At 42.7% G+C, this 23,137-nt stretch overlaps 1 long non-coding RNA gene across 10 annotated transcripts in view; it reads right to left on the reverse strand.

Moving 5' to 3' along the window:
- The window catches only part of LOC107314540 (uncharacterized), a 195,346-nt gene that overhangs the window by 102,241 nt on the left and 69,968 nt on the right, over positions 1-23,137 (reverse strand). For all 10 annotated transcript variants that reach the window (XR_014947028.1, XR_014947029.1, XR_014947035.1 and 7 more), the window contains one exon: positions 15,060-15,281. This is a non-coding gene — a long non-coding RNA (uncharacterized LOC107314540). The remainder of the gene's footprint in view (positions 1-15,059; positions 15,282-23,137) is intronic.

Genomic DNA, 23,137 nt, shown 5'->3' on the forward strand with positions numbered 1-23,137 from the left:
CCCCTATTTGCATGCTGAGAACTTTCCAAAATTGGGTTGCAATTTCTCAGATTTGGTCTCTGCCTGAAGGTAGAAGAGGAAGTTGAGTAAAATCCCTTCAGACCTTCTGAAACAAGAAGGGAATGAAAAATTGCATTTTCCGATTGTAATAAAAATTCTAACCTTTTTTTTTTTTCTTTTCTTTTTTTTTCCCCTTTGTAAAACTGCTTGAGATTTGAAGAATGGCATAGCTATAATTCCCATGACAGGCCAGATCCAAAGCAAGCTGAGGTCAAACAATTCGTGGCTGATCTCCCTTGATTTTGCCTGGCTCTGAGGAACATCCTACAGGTAGGCAAACAATTTGTTGAGAAAATTGTTCAGAACAGTTGTGCCTATTTTCTACTTGGGAGTTGCTTGGGAACAGGCTCAGATTGTTTGCAATGTATCTAGGGCTTGGATGTACTCACCAAAGCCCAGCTTTGCTCCATCCTCCTCAATTTTTATTTTAGATCCTTGCTCCATGAATAATCTCCTCGAAGAAAATATCTACAAGCAGACGAAAGGACGTCTTTAGGTAAAGAATTTGTAACTAAATCATTTATACAATGATTGGGTTTTTTTTTATAGCTGGGTCACAAGCAGATGATTTATCAGTGTTACGCATCTCTTACACATACCTTGCTGTATCTGAGGTCCTGAAAGCTGTTTACCTTAAATGCCTCACAGATAGAGTGTTCCTACATTAGGGCTTCACCCAGTGAAGCCTTTGGTTGGCAGAGGACTCACCACCCCATCTCCATACAGCTCCCACCTCTGGGCCATTCTCCCCTTTGGTACTAGACTTTTAAGGTCATTCCTTGGTCCCACTGCTTTCTTAAATTCTACTTCAAGTGATTTAATTCTGCTTTTTTTTTTTTTTTTTTTTTTTTTGCCAGAGGAAGATGTAGAAAAACAAACAAAACACGGTACCACTGTGAATATTCACAATTAGTGACAACACTCTAAAACAGGAAGGTTGTTTCTTGGGGAGGGAGACTGGTGTTATTTTGAATGAAGGAAAGAGTGCAGAGATCTTGCAATGTTTGCTATAAATGGGTTGTTATGGTGAACATTCCTGTCAACAAGTTCATTAGCTCAGAGATCCACGAGTGAACAGAGACCAAAAAATGTGTTTAAAAATTCAAGAACAGATTAATGGACAATATTTTGCAATCTTTGTCTAGCTTTGCTTCTCACTGAGAATTAGTAACTTTACTCCAGGCCAGATTCAAAGAGTCTTTACTCATGCAGAGCAGCACCATGTTTTATGAGTAACCCTGGTGATATTTAAAGCTGTTTGTTAGAATAAGTCTGGAGTCAAAGTAAGACGGTGGGAGGCATGGGCTGAATCACCTTGATTAATCAAGAGTAAGATTATTGTTTTTATATGTGTATATATAAATAAACATAGCAGGAGTAAGGAGGGATGCCTGGATTGACAGGCATATGGGAGAACTACTTTATACAGCAGGCTCCTCTTTTAACAGAAGAAAACACCCCAAAATTATTTAACGTCAGGAAAAGGGGAATTCACACCTTCAGAAACAATAGAAGATCAAGCCATTTTGCGGGTTTTACTCTCAACAGTTCTGGCTGCCTCCTGTGATATTACATAAGGTCTATGCTGCTCTTCATAGAAATGATAGATGAAGTTTTCAGAGCTGCCCAAACGCCTTGAAAGCATATGGTCCATTTTCCAAAATAATAGGATCCTTGGGATTCTAAATCCCACTGAATTTCAGCACTTCTGGGAAAGTTCTCATTAGCTTCTAAATCAGGACATATTTTTTCAGTATGTTCCCCGTTTCATTTTATCTCAGGACTCCAGCCACGACAATACATCAACAACAACATCGTCAAAACGTAGCGCTAAAATCAAAAGCACCGTTGTGTTTGACTGCTCTGTGAAAATGCCTCCGAGACCCACTGCGGACTACTGACATAACCAGTGAGGGAGGAAGGAACCAATTCAAAGCTCGCTGATGTAAAGGAAAGTCCACTCATTTCTATGGCCTTGAGTTGGACTTGGATCAGGCCCTGGAAGAATAAGGATGACATAAAAATAACATGACGCGTGCCAGATTCACCAATATGCTCTGATGTTTTGCCCGGCCCAATGATGCAAAGCAGATGGAGCGTACTGACAATCCTGGCCCACTTCAATCAGTTATTCCATCTCTCGTATTAGTTTTCATCAGGCGTTTTATTCATGGCATAAATACATTTATCTCATTAGTGCTTCTGCTACAGCATTTCAGAAGAAAGATCACCACTTTTTATCTTCATCAGAGAAAAACACGCTATACTTTCTCACCTTTTCACTACCAGTTTGCTATGGGGTTTCTAAGACGCTCATTAGCACATCCCTGAGTTTTGCTGTGCTTCCTTGGGGCTTATAATTAATTGAGTTTTGTTGTATTTAACTGCTGTAATCCTTCCGCCCAAACAAATCACAACCACGCAGTTCCACAGTTGTACCCTCAAATAAGACATTAAGACAATTATTTTGCAAAGTACTTGCACTCACCTTATAAGTTTAAACAGATGTTTAAATCATATCAAAGCTACCCCAAAATAAGCATTTATGTATTTTACTGAACCAATGCCAGAAGATGCATTTAACAGAAACTAGCCTGCTATAAAAATTACCCTGCTCTGTCTCTACCTCTCCTATTACTACAGAAAAAAAGGGCTGAAATCCACAAGGGAATATTTACACATGAAATGTTTTTGCACTCGGTGTCTCAGCAAACAGAAAAAGCATGCTTTGTCTAACACTATATGTCAGCAACAAGGGCCTAATACTGAGTTTTTAGCATGCATGGTTATTACAAATACAGGCATTAATGTACATTAAAAGCTACTGAATGACTGAGAACTTAAGTAGATTGGATGGTGTCCCTCAAAATGAAATAATCTATATTTGGCTGGTAATTCATTTCTTCTGAGAGGGTATTTGCTTGACTCTGCACATATTCCTCATTGCAGAAATAGCTCGGGTGATTGCTGCCTGGCTCTAACCTCTAGCCAGCTAACCCGGGAGTAAGCATTAGTGCTGAAAGGCCAAATCTGAGTTTCCATATCCCTACTGGATACATCTCCAAAAAAATGTCCCAAACAACCTGGATAACAGCTGCACTGCTCAGAGCTTACTCACTGGCACAGGGTTCTGACTGTATCCAAATTCTCCCCCTGAAGAAAAAGGATTATAACACTCATCATATCTCACTTGTCATCTGTCCGGACTGTAAATGGATTTGAGGCAGGAACTGTCTCTCTCTGTCTACAACAGCCCCACCACAGTCAAGTTCTAGCCATGTCTGAAACATCACACATCATAACTCTTCTTCCTTTGGACTGAACTGCAGTTTTGCCATGTTTAATTTTGTCCTATCACTCCTAACGTTATAGCACTTGGCCATACTTCCTCTCTTCTCCGTTCTGTTTATTTGTAGAAAGGAAGAAATGCCACAGAATAATGGTTTTGTGCAGGCTTAGGCAGAGTGAAGATATTGCTGGAAAACAAATACCGAGAAAGAGCTGAGACGTTTATTTTCCTGCCGGGACTCAGTGATGCTGAGACGGTGTTCTACCACAGCACATTTTGAAGTTGCTGCACCAGTACCACCTCTAGACCCAATCAATCAATGAGAGCCCAGCTATCCATCCCTTCAAGTAGGTTTGCAAGCCCTAGACTTGGCTATTTCATACAAGATGCAAAGCAGGTGCAGTGTGTAAATGACTGAAACTCCCGTAAATAGACCAGCAGGGTACAAACCTGCTTTCCTTTACTATGTGAAGAAATGGACCACTGGCAAGGGACAAGGACATGGTATTTCTGTGCAAGCTAACAGCATGACCACTACCTCAAGGAGCTCATTGATTCCAAAGAAATCCTTTCATGAGATGAATGAAGCTATCTCTACAAAAAGTCCTTCTTCTGGCTTCTACTGTGGCTGGTTCCACTCCTAGGCACCATGGAAAGGAAGAAAAGGTCTAGAAAAACATCTCTGCATGAGAAGGGAGCTACGCTGCCAACCCTGCTCAGTTTAAAGCCAGTCCTTGCCCCGGCTGCTTCACTGGTTCCTGTCTCACACCACAGCCATGTGTGTTTATCTACCTTGTTTATTTTTGATGGCAGAATATATTCTGCATGTTTTGTATGACCTAGGGTAAAGCAGCATCCTCCAAGGCTCTCCATCCAGACAGGCCAGTAAAACAACTATCCGCAGTTTCCATGAAGACTGCCCAGGAGCAAGAAAAGAGCACTATCAAGAGATCATTCAAAAGCACTCAGAAACAGCCACTGGGGCAGATTTAACAGGCTGCGATATAGGGTTTGTAAAACACGTTTGATGGAGCATTTTATATTGCTTTAAATTTGGAATTATTTGGAGAGTGTCTGAGGATTTTTAGGAAGCAAACACAATCCTCTTCCTCCATGCACATACACATAGACACAAAAAGCTCCTTCATCACGCAGGGAGTTGGCATCCTGAGGCTCTGACCTCAGCTCACTCCTCAGATTTATCAACTGTGTTACAGAATCAGGGCACACTGAGCAATATTTGGGAAGTGGGCTAGGGTGGGACTTCCTTTCCTCTTCTTTCCCTTCCTTTCCCTTTTCCTTTTTCCTTCGTTTCCCTTCATTTCCTTCCTTTCCCTCCCCATCTAGGGTATTCAAGTAAGCTGGGATGTGGCTTGGATAGGATCTAACAAGAGCTCTCAGCTCACTAAAATGAGGTGCTGTAGTGGTATCTTAATTGGATACTTGGAGTTCCTTTCCCTGGGGTAGATTCTCAGAATATTTTGAGGTTGTCTCTTTGGAAATATATAATAAAAAGGTATTTTTGCTGCTTTACAGTTTCTTCACATCCCTGCTTTTCAGTAGCCAAGTGAGAACTAAACCACCAAGCAGGATAAAACCCCAAAGAGATGGTCCAAGTTGCAATAGAATGAACAGGCAAGATGTTCAGTGTCAGCAAATTGGTGCAACTCCCTGGCAAGAATAACCTTCTCTGAGTACTTCAGCTGGAGGACAGACCCCCACTATCATTCACTTCTAGGACTCCAAAGCTCCCAGACAAATCTCCATGCTACCTACAGAACAAGCCAGCAGCCAAATATTCATCCTCTATCCCATGATATTTACTCAGCAAAATTGAAACAAATGGGCTGAAGAGGTATTTTGACTAATTTTCCCAGCTCGCCCTCAGTTATTCCCCTGCACATCCATTCACAGCCACTCTGAAGTCCTCCGGAGCCTCATAACTCAACCTTCTCAACTTTCCGTGCTCACATGCTGGTACAGCATCTCCCACACACTCTCTATGTCCTCCAAATGCCTGTACTTAAGCCTTGTCAATAGAAAGGAAACTAATTGCATCTCAGTGCTCAACATGCTATTAGCTCCTTTCCTGAACCAGGGATCCCCTTGACCACAAGCAGAGTGCTTACAGTTTTAATCTGGCGGCAGCTGCCTTAAATTATGTACCGCTGCATCTAAACCAACTGCAGGTTGCTCTGCCTAGCTCAATTTACCAGACATTAGGATGCAAATTAGCAACTGATCCTTAGAAACTTGCCCTCCTCATAAAGCCACATTAGCTGCTCCTATCGCTGCCAGCATGCACAGCGGGACTGAGGCATGCTGCTGAGCAGCACAGACCTCTAGCAATCCTGCTTAGATCTTGTAGTTTATTATACAGTCAGAGATATGCGACTTCTTCAGACAAAACAAAATCAGAGCCAAAACTTCACTTAATATCTCCAAAAATCCAAATCTTTATTATGAGTCAAAGAAGATTGACTAATTCCATTGATTTTAAACACATTCTTTGTTACTTCCTCTCTGCTGGAAGCAGATACACAAAGGGAAAAACCCTTCTGATATTCTTGCAGCCTGACCTAAGCTGTTCTTACATGATTTCCAGTTTCTGTTCTGGATCAAAGACATGCACTATGCAGGAGCCATCAGCAGGGACAGAATTCAAGACCTTGAGCAGTGAAACCACATGGTTTGGAGTTGTGTTTGTTTGGTTTTTTGCTTCTGAGTTAAAGGGCTAATATAGGTTAAATCCTTACAGTTTCTTTTAAGTACTAGACTTGAGACTGCCAAGCACCGTAGAGACAAATGAGCATAAGGAAACCCAACATGCTGACTGATAGACTTGAACACAATATTACATCAATCTTCAACAAGTGGACTTTTCACTCAAGCTCCTGGTCAAGAAGTGTCTAGAATTGGACGCTAAAGCCACACATGGTCCCTAAGAGGTCAGATTACTGTCTTCACTTTATAGATGAGAATTCGTATGTACCTGTTTGCAACTACAGCCTTGGATATCTCCCTGGACAATGCTGAAATCTATACAACTTCAGCTTAGGCTGTGGATGCCCCATCCCTGGAGACATTTGAGGCCAAGCTTGATGTGGCTCTGGGCAGCCTGGCCTAGTAGTTGGTGACTCTGCACACAACAGGGGGGTTGAAACTAGATGATTTTTGAGGTCTTTTTAAATACAGGCCATTCTATGATTGTTGTTCTCCCCATTTTTTATGTTGCTCACCTAGACAACAAGCTCTCCCCCTCTTGTATACAGCAAAAGATGAAACAAAACTTTCATGTCAGCTGGAGCCCCTTGATGCTATTAATGAAAATGATAATAATGAGGGAGGTCTGCAAATTAGCAACCCTTGCTACAAGCAGATACACCCAATTTAACACAAATCATTGCAGGCTCTTGCCTGCTTATAGTGGCTATTTTAATCATTGGTGACTAATGCCTGTGAGGGCTATTCCAAGGTTTGACATGCCTCAAACACAAGGAAAAAAAAAAAAACAAAAAACAGGGAAATCTTGTAGGGACCAGAGAGAGGAAGAGGACTAAGGAAGAAGTTGTCTGAAATCAAAGGCTCACCTCTAAAAAGCGGTCAGTTCATACCACCCATTTTGCTGCTGGGGTCACTGGCTAATTCCTCTTAGAATAATAGCATGATTTCTCTTCTTCTGGTGTGAAACTAAGAAAAACAGCCACGCTCTGGAAATGCAAACAAAAGCTACCTGTCCCTTCTTTGGTTATGGAAATGGAGGTCAGCCTTTTTATTTTGAAAGGGGACAGAGTAAAGGAGCTGGAATGCTGCTTGGCACACCACCCAAAAGGAAATCTCTGCTTAAATATTTGACAGGAAGAGAAAAAAAGAGAGGACAGGAAACAATGCAAAGGGAGGGGGTGGGAAGGGACCTTCTGCTCCATGCAAGTGCTGCACGGGCAGAGGAAAAGGGCTGCACAGCAAATGAAAGGAAAGCTCTCTCTGTCTTTCCAGAGCACCTTTCTAAGTAGTAAAGGAGGTTTCCTCCTGGAGAAATGCTGACCAAAGCCACCAAGCACTGAATCCCTCAGATAAGCCACACTGCTCTTTTTTGATGGAACAGCTTTAGGTTTACAAGCACTTGTGACCATCTGACAAAATCTGGATCATGTCGTTTGAACACTGCGAAAGAAACTCTTTCGCAAAGTTCAGAAAAATATAACATATATACATACGTATATTTGTAGGGAACAAAGAGCAAATGAAACATAAAACTAGCAAGTTGGACACATATGGTATAGAACACTGAGTCATCATTATTATGTATATGAAGTCCATCAGATCTGTAATTAACATGGGCATCCAGGACTTCATTGTACTGCATCTGAACAACCAGTAGCAGAAAAAGTCCTTTACTCAGGACTCACCTGGGAACAAAGCTACCCGAGTATCTACTGCTACTTCTCCCAGTACCTGCTAATTCCACCCATGACAATGTTGGAAAACCAGGAACTCTTCAAGACTAAGGTGGTGGAGACACAGCTAAAGAGGTACAGACTGTCTCCCCTAGCAGACAAATGCTGTAAATGCTAAGACAAAAAAAAGAAAAAAAAAAGGATAAAAATGGATAAAAATGCAGCATATCATCCCTGGTATTTGAGGGCTAACACGCATGGCAGCTTAGCTGCTTTCAGACAGAAAACATGGGAAGAATAATTCAAATCCTCTCGTTGGCTTTTCTATTACAGTATTGCCAACACACGTATGCCTTCTGACACAGTAAAATATTTACATTCACTCAGGTTTAGCTCTCCAGTGTTGGAGGCTTCAAACAGAACTGATCATAAACAGCTCCTTAATTTTGTTGTTCTGGATTTTTTGTTAGCTTGTTTGTTTTGTTTAACTAGGAAGTAACACTTTTTGGTTCATTGCTATTGTGGCTACTGAATATTACCACTGGAAAGCCAATCGCCTTGATGTCATGGACCTATTTCTTCAAGTCTTTTATTCAGTATGTGCTTGTTTACCAATGTGGCTTCATATTGTTGGCTAAGATCTGTAGACCCCTGGTGTGGCTACAGGAAATATTTCTAAAGCACTCCTTTTCTGAGAAGTCTGTAGCATAATAGCCATCTCTTTCCACGAGGCTTCTGCATCAGCTAGTTGCACTAGAAGTGCTTTCTCCGTCTTTTCCCTCCTTTCCACCTCTCTGTCCTTCCCAAAGGCATATCTTGGAGGTAGCAAAAATTTCACCTCTTTAAGAGTTGGTAGCTAGAAACTGTCTCCATCCATCCTGTGTTGGAGCCAAACTGCAAGTCCAGCTTTCACTCTTGCAGCTCTCGAGTTATTTCACTTGGCTCTTTTCAGTTGTTACTGTCTCTATAACTCTCTTTGAACAGTACAGCTGACAGTAGGCTGCCTACAGTTGTGCTTCACAGACCAGACGCAGACCTCTCCTAAAGAGACAAAACTGGAAGTTTTGTGAGTGGCCCTGGCTGTGAAAGGACCCGTGTTCACCAGTAACCTGGGAAAACACGCCCTACAGCTTGCTCTGGCTTGCAACTTACCAGGTACTCCTGGATACATCACCTTTTGACGTGTCACTATCCAGGCATAAATTTTCTAGAGAAGCTGGTGTGGTAAGAGGTAGCATTCATGTTTTCTAAAAGAGCCCTTTGGAAACCTGGTCTGTATTTAGGTACAAAAGAGGCTGTTCTGGAAAGCTGGTCTTACTAATCAAGGAGAGCAGTGGAACTTTTGCCTCCCTTGATATGAAGTGTGACTTTTACAGATGCTACAACCTCAAATTTTGCCATTCCATTGAGGCCTGCATTCTGCAAAGTGATGATGAGAACTTGAATTTCCCTTTTTTGTCACCCAAAGACGCAGAGGTTCCTTGCACAGAGCTATATCAAACCAGGAGTTTCCAGCTCTAACTCAGCTGAACTTTCAAAGCTGCCTAAATGATTTGGAAACCTAATTCACATTAAACTTTATGGGAACTGGACATCAAAATTCCCTAGGTGGCTTTGCAAAACACAGCTGTAACTAACTGCTGTGCAGAAAGGTTTGGGGAAAAGATTCTGATCTAGAAAAGGAGAGAGCTTTCAATGCCAAAAAGCTTTTGCAATAGAACCTCCTCACATGGAATCCACAGAGCTGATTCTAGGCTACCTCTTCAGTGAAGTAAATGGAGCCATTTTACAACAGCTAATCCTCTCTGCGTAACTCTTTATGCACCTGCAGAGGTTATAAACTAAGTGGGAAAAGGAATTTCTTCTGCTGAGATTCTAGTAATCCCTGCCACTGCAAACTATGGGGCTGATAGGTTGAATAAATCAAAACGACTGATGAACAATTCATGCCCAACTCATTCCCATTGAAGAAATTGTCACATTCCATCAGTGAGGCTGGTAAAATCTGTGACCATCTCCGCCCTTATCAAGCCTTAATTTCTTCTTCCTGTTTTGGCAATAATTTAACGTTAAAGGTCACAGAGTGAAATGCTCAGAGTCAGGAAGCGGAGGAGTTCTGATTTGATAACAACAGTATTTAGCCCCACGAAGCCCCACTTGGTATTTTCTCCTTCTTTGTTCCTTTTCAAGACCACGATCCATCTTCCACTGAAGACAATGGGAGTGTTTCCACTGAATTTAATGAGACTTGGATCAGGCCCTAAATGTCAGTATTACTCTATTAATATTTATGCTGTTGGAAGTATGTCAGAAAATATACAGGATGTGCAAAGTGGCTGAGTGAGCTGTAAGGATCATAAATTTTCCTGACTTAGTCATTTCTTCAAAAATCCCTAACATTTCTAATCTAACCATGGTAATAATAAAATAGCAGGATTCTAACCTTCTCTTCTTACTGTACAAACTGTAATCTGAGTTTGCTCTAGAGCTTAAAAATCATCTCCTTTGCAACTCCCATCTAGCTCATGTCCAGCCTCTATCAAACACACACACACACATATGCGTGTACATATATAAATTATTCTGGAAGTTGCACATTACGTGATCAAAATTAAATGACTCAAAACCAATAGCCTGCATGATTTACAGTGCCTAAAGAGGCTTAGCTTAGCAGCCTTCAAAGGGGGGAGCTGAGCAACTAAAACTGTCATTGCAAGGCATCCACAGACATGACAAGTGGCAGCTACTCTGAAAAGGTTTCTCCAGGCTGTTTTCCTTGGGGTTTCCTCTTGACATGAGGAAAGAGTCAGCAGTGTGGCAACAAGGGGAGCCTGCTGGCTTGCCATGGGAATGACTGTCAGTGCAGGGTGTGTGGCAACCACAGCGGTCAGACTCTCTTCAGGCAGCTGCTCCAACCTCCACATTGCTGGAGAAGTGATGGGCAAAACAGTCCCAAAGGCCTGGAATTTCTGTTTTCCTTGACTAAGCCCCCAGCTGGTTGGATTCCTCCCTGCTTCGCCACCCCTTCCCAGCGGGCAGTGCTTGCCTGAGTGGGTGGAGGAATGCGGACAAGCTCACAGCATAATAGTCGACTGACCACCAGGGCTGTAGAGTAAGGTCACTGGGGAAAAACAGGCATTGAAGAATGCGTCTGAGCTATGCCCAAGCTATGCGGGAGGAGGCTTTGTCTCCTGTGGCACACTGAGCCCAGTCAGTGCCACAGACAGGATGGCAAGGGACAGGGAAAAATGACAGGAGATACTCTTAGGGACAACCTGGAACGGATGGCTGCTGGGTGCATCATCTCCTAACCCTGTTAGCTACCCACAGGTTGGCCTAAACTGAAGGATAATGTGAAAGACCATGGAAATCACTTAGAAATAAGCTACAAAGAAGACAAAAAGATTAACACAAGCTAATTCTGCTATACTGCTGGAGATGCATTGTTTCCATTCTCCAGATTAACCCCCTCCAGGCTTAGAAACACACTGAGTTAGGAGATAGCATCATGCTTGAGGTAGGAGGGGACCTCTGGAAATCATCTTGTCCAACATCTACTCAAGCAGAGTCACCTACAGCCAATTGCTCAGGACGACACAATGAACTTCAAGAGAAAGTTCTTTAAAGATGCCTGGCTGTCTGAAAAAGAAATCCAGGAGACTTTCAACATCCACAAGACACCTGTGCATGTCTAAGCAGTTATCTCAGGGACATAGGGGCACTGCCATGTGTTTGAAGAGCACAGAAGTCAAAATTGAAGGAAAGCTCTCTGTAGCCTCCTCTCAACAACATCAGAAATAGAACATGAACACATTTCTATGCTCCAGCTTGACCCTTCAGCCACTTTCATCATTTCTTGAGATTCCCTCATTTCTTGCATCTCTTTAGCTATCCAACCCTGAAAACACAGTCCTCGGAGAAGAACCTGGCCTAGGCTGGGAAGGGTGGTAGTACAGGGAAAGCAATCAGAAAATGTGCCTTTGTACATGCATGTGAATACATTCACACCCTCCCAATTAAAACCCCTCTCTCAAATCAGCATTCTTACCAGAATGGCCATTTTCTTTTCCTACCCAGCATTCAACAGCCTAAAGGGTAAATTTCTCCTTATGTGCACTTAAACATGAACACCAAGCTATTTTTTCTAGGCTTATCTTTATTTGTTGTTTAACTTGCCCAAGGAGTACCTTGGTTTACTAAATGAAGTAGCATCCTTTCTTATGATGGAACAGTGATATTGCTGACCCTGCTACCTCTCTTTATGTAAATGATCACAGCCACAGTAACAGTCCCACAACAGTTCACCTTATCTTTGAGGAGAAATATCACACAGAACAACTTTTCCCACTGGATCTACAAATAGAGAACTCTCTAGGGAATCCTCGATGTAGGGGGAATATTAAAACAACCAAACCAGAGAAAATCACTATGTCCCTAACTCAATATCCTGCCTCCACAGTGACCAGCATAAGACAATTCAAAAATGCCAGAAAATCCACAGCTGGATGGATTATCCTTTGTATCTAGGGGGTGATCTCTTCCTAGAGGCAGTTTCCTCTTCTCCTGTGAAGCCAGCAGCCCAACTTCTCAGCTTGAGCCTATCAATCTAAAGACCCAAATCTGAAAGATCCATTCCTAGAGGGACATTTTTGCTGGGACAAACATGACAGTCTCAAACCATTTCTCATGTTGCTAAACAGCAGCCTATGCAAAAACAAAATCTAAGGACTGAAGCTGGGATTTTCAACAGAGCACAGACTATTTCTTTCGAGATGCTGGGCAGCTTACAACAGCATGGTCTCTGAAATTCCCGGTCCATAGGATGAACAAACAAAACAGGCTTTTGTACAAAACCAGCTATTGTAACATTACTTCTTATTTTTCAAAGTATAGCGGAGCAATTAGTTCCGCAACGCTTCTGGACGGGTGTTTTATCACTCTGGTGATGGGTGAAAGGGCAGGAAGCAGAGGGACAGGATGGAATTTGGAGCATGACCCAAGTCCTGTCAGGACACAGGGGAGGGATGCTTTCCAAAAAAGAGATAACTTTGCCATGGGGGAAGTGATCCTCCTTGCCTCCGTATCCTGTGGATACAACCTTCCCCCCGAGCACAACATCTCTTACAAAAATATGCATTGCAGCCTTCCCCAGTCTGCTTCTGACTTCACTATGGCAAAAAAGCTAATCCTTGACGATCCGAGTTTTACCAAAAATAGATCTACCCCTGCCACTCAGATGATATCTGTGCAGTGGAAGTAAAGGAAGAATCACACCCGGTATTACAGTTTGGCTGTAGATTTCCTGTGGAAACAGGAAGATGAAGAAGAAGTATTTCATGTGATGGGATGTATCACAGAAAATAACAGCTCTCATGACTGCTAGAAACTGAAGACTGAAGTAACGGCCAAAACAATACAATGGTTCATACAATTTGGGCACAGTTTTTCGTTCTTCTACAGAGTCAACATTTCCTTTAAGCAGAAAAATCTCAGATCAATTCTCCTTGCTGCATACCTGTTAAATGGCACCAGTGCTTCAGAAATGCAGGTTTTGGTAATTTTTCCCCATTATTTTTCATGGAAAAAAAAATAAATTAATTTTATGGATCTCACTTTAGAGCACCTTTACAAGAGCTTAACTCTCAAAGGATTAAAAATGATTCAGAAGTCTTGGCTAGAACTAAGTCAAACTTTGAGAAGCTGCTTATATGACTTGGGTTAGTATTTCAGATCCTACAACAGTTTATTGCACATGAAAAATATCATTCCCCTTCAAGTGTTCTATTTAAATAAAACTGCCATTTTCAGCAATAATACTTCAGAAGAATTTGTGCTGAAGGCCAAATAAGTCTTTTTTATTTTTTTTTTCCAGCTGTTTTGGAGCTCTTCCACTCCAGCCATTCACTAAGTATTCAACGAACCTCCTTGAAGTCCTTATCAGGCCTGAAATTATAACACAACTATAAACTTGAAGATCTTAGCCTCGTTTTCAGGCTTATGTTGAGACAAATTCCATGTTTACAGTTAATCTGGACCACCAGTAGTTCTTTCAGACATTTTTTTTGGTTATGAAAAATAATATGCAAGGAATTTAAACAAAGGTGATATATCTGCAAATGACCCTCAGCATGATCTCATCTCTCAGCCGCTTAACATCTGGGAACAGGAATGACTTTTGGCATCCTTTAGTAACAGATCAGCAAAGAAGACAATAGATAACATTTGAAACACAAGCATACCCTCTCAAGCCTGCCACCTCTCTCGTTTTCCTGACTCACAGAAGTCAGACAGAAACAGACCTACTCACCATCCAACAATTCCACGAAGCAAGAGTGGGGACATAAGCAGTCATCTTCCAGTTTAGACATTAAAGCAAATGGTTAAAACCCAATTGTACAAGCACTAACTACAGAATCCAAAGTGACTACTACCAACATGATCACAAGTTCTGTTACAGCTGGGGCATGGTTTTGGGATGTTCCTATGAGGCAACTGGAACCCCTGGAGCTGTAGCCCCAGAGGCATCAGCTCACAAGGGAATTCACTGCCAGCCCTTGGCTCTAGCAGCCAACCTAGCACATGAGCTGGGGACAGTTTCCCTTCTCAGCCTACATTTGATGCTTTAAACACTGCAGACCAGGGATCGTCTGTTACTTTGTGTAAGACTAAAAACACTCAAAACAATAGGATACTGATCTCTTTGGGCATCTCAAATCTATTGTAGTACAAACCAAAAATTAATGCTTTCCTGCTGTTACTGAGACTCTGCTTCCATTCCAGGCTCGAACCTGGTTAAGCAAGGGCCTATGAAGGTAGAACAAAGAAGAAAAAGGAGGAGAACCAATTAAACTTGGTATCCAACATACTCGACGAATCCAACAACCTTTTCCCATCACTGAGGCTATACATTAAGATGATCTCCCTGGGTAACTCTTTGTGACTAAGTGCTAAGATTCACGCCTTCTAATTGCATGCCTCCTCATCAGTTCAGATTTTTCATTTCGTGCATTGAAAATGTATTATCTTTGAGATCTCTACCCCTTTTTCACATTAGGCTGAAACCAGATGAAAAGTCCCAAAGAGGGAGATGGAGGGACAGATATACAAGCAGCAGTAAAAGTTCATACAGGATACCTCTACACAAAGCTCATTTCCTTAGAAAACTGGGTAAGAAAACATCCAAAAGCCTCTCAGCTTTAGGAGATCGGAACATGATCACTAACACACACAACAAGAAGCTATGTCCTGCTATCTCCTTCAGAGACAGCACTGGGGCACAAAAAGCTGATGCAAATATAAAAGAGTGGACTTACCAAGGCAGGCTGAAAGTTCACAGTTCAGTATCTTGTCTCCATCAGCAGCCACAATAGGCACTCAAGGAGGAATAAACTTCAGCAGACATATTTGGTACTTTCCACTGGTGTCTACTTCCAACAATTATTGCTCAGCAACTTCTTGCAAATACTGCAGTCACTATGTCCTTAATCTTGGTGGATTTCTCTCTGATGAACTTCCGCCCTTGAACTCATGTAAACCTGTAAGTGACAGACAGATTTGTCAGGATACAGGCTTTTCCCTCAGTTTACCAAAAATATGGGGCAGTTATGAACTGTAGGTCCTTGGCCTGCTCAGAAAGGAAGCAAGAGCCATGTCCCATGTCACTCCCGGCCTCGTCACGCACAGTGGCAGTGAGAAGCTGAGATGTAGCTCAGAATATGGCAGTCTCAGTAACTCTCAAGCTGCACTGTTTCAAGAAAAATTAAATACAAAGTCTTTTAAATACTATGCAAATCATGAACAGAAAACAAGAGGCCTTGCCCTTTTGCATTTTAATCTTCCAAGATGAAGCTGAACTGGTTCAAAGGTTCTCATCCAGCACAGGCTGCATCTATGAGGGGTTCTCCTGGCACAACCAGGTTAGGCAAGAACGTGATTCCCTGCTGCACTGGAACTCAGAAAGTGGAATGAGCAAACCCCTCACATGGAAGTCTGGCTGCAGTTCGGTCAAAAGGCAGGTACTGGTCCTGAGCGGTGGCTGGACACATCTATTAGCTTTCTGCTTGTTCTACAGCACTTTCTCCCCAGACAGCGCCCTGACCCAATTCTCACCAAAGCCCACAAAGGTGGCCAACCTGCTTTAGGAGCTGGATTGCACCCAGTGTCCAGCCAAGGGAATGCCACCAGCTGTTCCACAGCCCAGGGCTCAGTGCAAAGCCATCAGGCCTCCTGCATTCTTCTCCAGCTTAGCAGGCCGTCCAGCACCAGCCCTGGCACTCACACAGCTGCTCAAATCAGATATCACCATCCGAGCAAGGCATGATTGTCATCGGCCCCTGGCACCTCGACCTCTCCCTCCCAGCAAGCCACAAGAGCATGCCACATCTTGTGCCCACATTTTCTTTCCTAAGAAAGCCCCAAGAGGCTCCTCTGGCACAGCTCACACTGCTGGTGAACAGCTCCCTCCGGCTTCCATGTTTACATCACTGTGGTTGTTAATTTGAGAGAAGCCTTTTATTTTAGACACCCCCCACCCCCTCTCCCTCCACAGGGGGGGAAAAATGTGACCTTTAAGATTGTTTATACCAATCAACAAGAAGGCCTTGCGCTGCCAGATTCCAAGAAACACGAGACAGTCTTCGAGCTGGAAGAGGGAGGGGAACTGGGCAAGGAGAGGGAGCAACCCAGGTCAGGAGTTCATAGACAGGATAAAGCAGAAGGCAGTGCGAGGAGACGGGTGGCAGGGCATGCCCTTTCCATTCAGAGGCAACATGGGCACTGACAGCCTTGCAGATGTCATGCAGCAGGCCAGAACACTGTTCCTGTGTCCCAAGGTGGTAGGAGAAGTGAGACAGTTGTGAAGGATGACCTTAAAGAATTATAAAATCATTAAGGATCATCTAAGATCTCCATGTTCAACCATCTACTTGTCACCAATATTGCTCACTAAGCCATGTCCCTAAATGAGGGTGTCCGTTTCTTCCTAACAAAACCCTAGGGGTCCTTCTCCCAGCATTTCATGGAGAACCAGGACACATCCAGGACAAGCCAGGGCAAGCAGAAATTATTGCAGTCCAGTTCTGCAATCCAGTGCCCACTGTGATGAAGAAAGTGCTTGACATGACAAAGAGGAAGACGAAAATATTTTCCCACTGCTGAATGCAGAAGAAAATAAATAAGTAAATAGACAAGCATTCAAATCCAGGAATTTCCTTTCATTGCCAGCATTAGCCTTCAAGGGAGTAGCACCACAGATTTTTTCCTACCATTGTGATGAGCCAAACAAGCAAAGGTTGTGGCTTCAGGGATCCAAACTTCAAGCATCCTAACAAGCAGAGGAAGCACGGTTTGCTAACATGCTCCACTGGCATGAAGGCCATGGGTGCCTTGTGCACAAAATGCCAGCGCAACAGACGGGAGAACTCCCCTCAAGTTCAAAGGCAGCCATGCCTTCATCCCAGTAGGTTCAAGACCAGGAGAGAGCCAAGGCATGGAAGGAAGGAAGAAAAGAGGCAAAGGATCAAGAAAACAGCGGGAGGACAAATGTGGTGGGATAGACAAGAGATGCCGCGATATAGCACACCACTTTTGGGCAGCTGGCCCAGCTCAAGGCAGTGGTTTTCAGGATGGAGGTATGTTTCTTCCTTTGAGCCTGCTCCCTAAACAACACAACACAGTGGATGTGAAGTTTAGCCCCAAGGTATCTGGCACAGAGTCAGCAGCTTGACGGTTTCAGACACTTTTTTGTGGTCAAAGCTCTCTATGAACCTATATATTTACAATTATAGGACTAAGTCTTGTTCTCATTTACACTTATCTTCTCCATTGGCTTACACAATATAACCAGAGGTGGTATTTGGCCTATGCGTTGCTTCTATTTCTTTTGTTGTCTGCCTAGATATATTATTTATGACCCATTAGATACATTTGTTTGTTAACTTACAAACCTCAGAAAATATTTTTCATGACAGACTGTATTTTTAAACAACCATGTCGCCACTCCTCTATTAGCACTTGAGGATTAAATAAGACTGTGAGTAGTTGTTAAATAACAGTTGGTTACTGAAACACATGTACTGAGGTTTTGGTCTTCCCATTATTGAGGCTAAAGAAACGATGCTTTTTACAACCACACTGATGTTGCCCAGCTGAATCCTTATTTCAAGGCACATTTCAAATGTTGAATTTTAAACCACTGCATGGATTTCTCACCCATACCTTCAGCAGCTTTGGACATGCTGCAAAGGAGAAAAGCAGATGGATGCCACAGCTGGTTGTGCAGAAGTCAAATCTGATTCTCTTTTAAAATACAATTAGTTGGTTGGTTTTTTGAGTTTGGGGTTTCTCTCTCTCTCTCTCTCTCTCTCTCTCCCCCTATTCTTTCTCTTTTTAAAGCAGTTCTACCACATACTGATTTTTCTGCTGGGTAATACAGCATCTAGGATTTGTTTGCTAGGACAGTTATCCCATACAAGCTGTGCACAGCTGCACTGTTGGTGGAGTTACAGTTGTAATCACTTTCCTTGCTTGACCAAACTACCAGAAGTCTACTTGTGAAAGTGAGCCCGCAGAAACATCTGCATGCTGAGATCGGGCATGTCATCTCTGATACCTAAATTGATACATCTGCCAACATGCTGCCTGCAATCTGAAACACGCTCCTGTTTCATTCCTGCATTGTCTCATGGATGAAAGAAAATGCCAGGGGAGAAAGAGACGGCTTCCATATAGCCAGCAGTCGCTTGCTATTCCCTGGGTCCTGTTTTCAATATAAGTATTTGGTTTAGGTTATTGTTTCTCCTTCTTGCTCTTCATTCATTCAAGCATTCCATCTTGCCATGCAATTGGAGCTATTCAAATCTAAGATAAAAAGGCTGAAGATGCTCAAAGACCAAACTGGGTTGCTCACTGACACGGACTGAGTCCGGCTTCGTATGAATTAGCAAATAGTAGTTCCTCTGAGAAATTATTCTCCATTCAGTTCCTCAGCAAATGTGTCCTGATTGGATACAAATGAGGAAAATGAAATGCAGATGATTCTCTTTTGGCTGCAGCTCTGGGGAAGCCTATGCAGAACGTATATCTTTGGTCAACTGTATCCTGATTTCTGTCAACAGATGTGTTGTTCCTTCCTACATACATCTGCAAGCATCACCCATCTTTCCTCTGGCTACTGCACCACCAAGACAGAGAGTAAAGGAAACCGGGCATCTCTGTCTCTCTAATTTTCAAGGTCTAATTACAACAAAAACTGTTGAAAGTCACAGTAACCTTGTTCCAGGAGTCAGCTCATCCTTCAGAGTAAAAAATGCAGAGTCAGCCCTGCCTACAGATTGCCAAACTCCATGTACAGAGCTTCCCGTTTGCTGGCACTGAGTCTGTAGAAGTGCCTATGCAGTAAGAAACACCAGGCACAGAGATTTAGCTGGAAATCAGCAGAGATCTTGTGAACTGCCACTTCTGCTTCTCTTGCTATTTTGACTTCTCTCATAGCATTGTGAAGTCAGAAGGAAACAACGTAAAAGGAAAGAATGCTCAAAAAAACACAGACATTGACACAGCAAGAATTGGGTTCCTCTTTGTTCTCCTAGGCACTAAGATATCAAACCCAAAAGCATATGCTTGCTATTTCAAGACGTTCCCTGGAAATTTTTTCCTTCATTCTATGGCACTTGTCCATCATATCACGAGACAGTGTGTACCTGCACCAAAGAAAAGATTATCACAGAAAGGCCAAACACTATCTTCTATTCAGTTGTTAACCTATCAGGCTAATCAGCAGAAAACACTAGAAAAACTTCCTTGTTCAAGATTTTTTCCATAAGAATAAACAAACCATACTCTTGAAATAAGCCAGCCTACAGAGAATATTACATAAATAGATAAATAAATAGATGAGGCTAATAACAAAACTGTTCCCAAAACAGAGAGACTGAAATCCCTAAAAGCAGGACAAGGGCTTCTGTGGATTCCAGCATGGAATCTACCCCATTGTTAAGTTTGAAAGTATCTCACACACCGTGAAGATGGATGGGAACTGGCATAAAGGTAGATATATCATTGGTCTGGTCCAGGGCCAGAATCTCATTCCACCGCTTGAAACCTAAACCTGCAAAGGACTAATGTAAAAATCTAATGATATATCAAAGCTACCTGATACCTCCCAAGCTCTGAGAATCAACAATCTTTATAGCCAGAAAAGGGGCTTAGAGCTGTACTTTATTTGTGACCGTACTCTTAAATGTCCAGTTTAGGTAAAAGAGTTTATGATTCCCAGGCTATGATGGATATCCTAACTGCAACCACAGCTGTAAAGACACAGTCAGGATTATTTTGAGCATCCATCACCCACCCAACTTGAGCCTTGTGTCTCATCTGTCATCTAAGTAGGGGGTGCAAATCTCATTATAACCACCAGAGTGAGTCATGCGTTACAACTTCTGTGCATGTCCATTACACTCTAGAATAACCTCCCAGGTCCTCCAATGGGGATGGCAGAGATGGATGGAGATCTCTCTTTGATCCGGGGGAATTCTTCCTCTACCTCCAGTTTGTCTCCAATTGCTTCCAAGGTCATGCTGTCAGGACAGAGACAAGCACCCTCCCTTGCATATGAATCTAATATCCCCTCCTCCAAAATCACCAGCCTACACGTGTTTGCTGTTACTTCCAGATGTGTCCACAACTTTAAAGCAGTGATTTGGGAGGAAAAAAAACATTCAGAATTAGCAGAGCTGAGTCTCCCTTCCCCTCCTGCCTCTTCCTTCAGCATCTGTCCAGACTGTCTACACTGTTGACACCAAACTGTTCAAGGGGACTCAGTATTCACCATGGAAGCATCTGCACATGGAAGGATTAGAGAAACAAAGCAAATCTTCCTCTCCCCATCATATTTAAATCCCCTCTTTCAGCTCCCTGACTCACAGTTCACTCCTAGAGATCTCTGGCTAAAGCTCTGCTAACAGATAACTAACAAGAAACTCATTTGGTGTCCTTCCCCACCCTGGAATGAAACGGATGTCTGAAAAACAATGGAAATGATGGCAATGACTGGAACTAGATTGCCTCGATAGATGCAGCAGCACGTACAACATTAATATATCTTAATCCTACTGTTCTCACTCAGGCAACCCTGACAGAAAGCTTGAGTTCTGTACTGCAGACATCTCTAGCCCTGGGTCTTTCTTCAATAGCCAGACTGGGGGTCTCTTTCGGTGGCTGGTCATGTGGATAGTGATCAGCAGGAGTACAATGTCACTTCTGTGGGGTCCTGTAGGCTGTGAATTTTCCCCTGAAGAGGTCAGAATGAGGAGGGAGAAAGGAGGCAGCTTTGTTCACATGCAGAAGTGTTCACCCCATAGCTTGAGCACTGTTGGCACAGGAAAGGTTCACTCCTGATTCTGGGAGTCATTTTCAGAGCAGCTCTCTCCCTCCATCAGCTGGAGATGGCCCACCCCCTCCGTACCCTGTGCTGTGGGAAGTTAACTTAGAAGCCAGCTTTGCCATCTGTGGACTACCCCATGCTGGGAGAACCCTCAGCTGGGGAGATCAGTTGTCTTTCCAGAGCAGTGCAAAGAAATCAGAGCGTGGGAGAGAACACGGACCCAAGAAACCTTCTGAGTCCTTAGCAAATTTCTTCGTGCATCCCTCAGACTCTACCTCTTTCATCAGAAGTACCTAAATATGTCCGTGTAGTGATGTCTGCTGTTGACATCAGTGCAGATTCACAGAGCAGTCCAGCTGCTGCCCTCAGCTGAGTCATGATTCATGAACAAAGGGGATTCTGACCATTGTTATTATATTATTTTCATTATTTCATTCATCATCTTAATCTCCCTCTCTTACCCTTGGCGAAGAGAGAAAGAAAGGCATACACACACATACACACACAAAAGAAAAAGAGAAGAAAAAAAAAAGAATGAAAAACTGCCAACATGGTCAACATCTGGAAACTGATTTCCCAACCCTAGAACAAAGAGCCTTGAAATTGTGGCTCCAAGTCCCCTGTTTGTGTTCTCCCATTATGTAAAAAGTCCTATAATAAAATCTAATAGACAAGAAACCCAAGAGTCGGCAAGAATAATTTGGAATTTATTAGCAAATGAGATCCGTTTGGAAGTTCATGTAGAACTGTACATTGGGATTACCGAGCTATTAAATTATACACAAGGGCTTGAGAAATCTGCAGGAGTATGACAGCTTTTGGTTCCAGACAACTTATCCTTATAGATCTGGCTTGGCTTAAAAGACTTCTTTAATCCTGGCTAAACTACTTGTGCCATTTCTGTTACTTTCCACGTTCAGAAATATCATTCTTACCAAGGTTTAGTGTTGTGCAGGAATGGGGAAAAAATTATGGAGACACAAAGAGAAAGCTAGGAAAGAAAAAAGGAAGGAACGATTTTGAAATCATCATTTTTCAGCGAGGGAAGGGGGAAGAAGCAGTTCCTGAAAGAGTTCAGAACATCAGCCATTTTTAATAGGAGGAAGTTTCTTGAAAGGGGTTAACAACCTAAAACTGACATTTAACAAAAAAGATTTTGCAAGTCACCAGAAATGTTCATGTGGGAAGAAATATTTTCAAAAACATTCCGTTTTTAATTTAAAAACAAAAACAAAAAACAAAAAACTGAATCCCCATAGCATTTCAATAGAAAAATAAAATCATGCATTGTTGAGAAATGGCACAGTGCACCCCACTGGGACAGAAAGAAATGCATTATTAGTCGGCAGTCATTGAGGAGAGGACAATTATTTGAGGACCTCAAAAGAAGATGCTCCTCTGACCTGTTTGATCACACACAGACATGCCCAAGATCCACTGGTCCTTCAGCTCCTTTCTCTCCTCAGACCCTCAGTTTGGGTCTCCTGAATAGCAGGACAACACACTGGCACCACACAGACAAAGGATTCCTCCTTTACCTCCAAGCAAAAGCGGTCTAGGAAGAGACACCATTACTAAGTGCTCATGAATGAGGTTACAGTGTCCAACAACATGTCTCCCAATCACAGACCCTTTTTTTCCACCCCCCCTCCCTTTGATGTTTCTTAGCCGTGCTTATGCTCAGCGTTGAATCACTGGACCTAGCCATTCATCTGGGCCCTTGGGATGTGTTACAAGGATGGAAAGAGAAAGGCACTGCTTCGTAACGCCTTCCAAGTATGAGGGAGAAGGGATTCCTGGAAAATCTGGTTAAGACTGTCCAAAAAAACTTCTTCGAAGAAACGTGGCAAACTGTATATAGCTATTTATGATGGAGATGGAAGTTGGACTACCCCTGAAGACAAGCGGTTGCTGCCCAAACAGAGGTCTTAATCATCATTCCAGTTAGTCACTGAAAATTAAACACACCATAAGTAGGTGGGGGAAAAGGGCTATTCCAAATAAATAGCC

The sequence above is a fragment of the Coturnix japonica genome, chromosome 5 (genome assembly GCF_054131305.1).
Source record: "Coturnix japonica strain WE chromosome 5, WE-NBRP24, whole genome shotgun sequence".
NCBI lineage: Eukaryota > Metazoa > Chordata > Aves > Galliformes > Phasianidae > Coturnix > Coturnix japonica.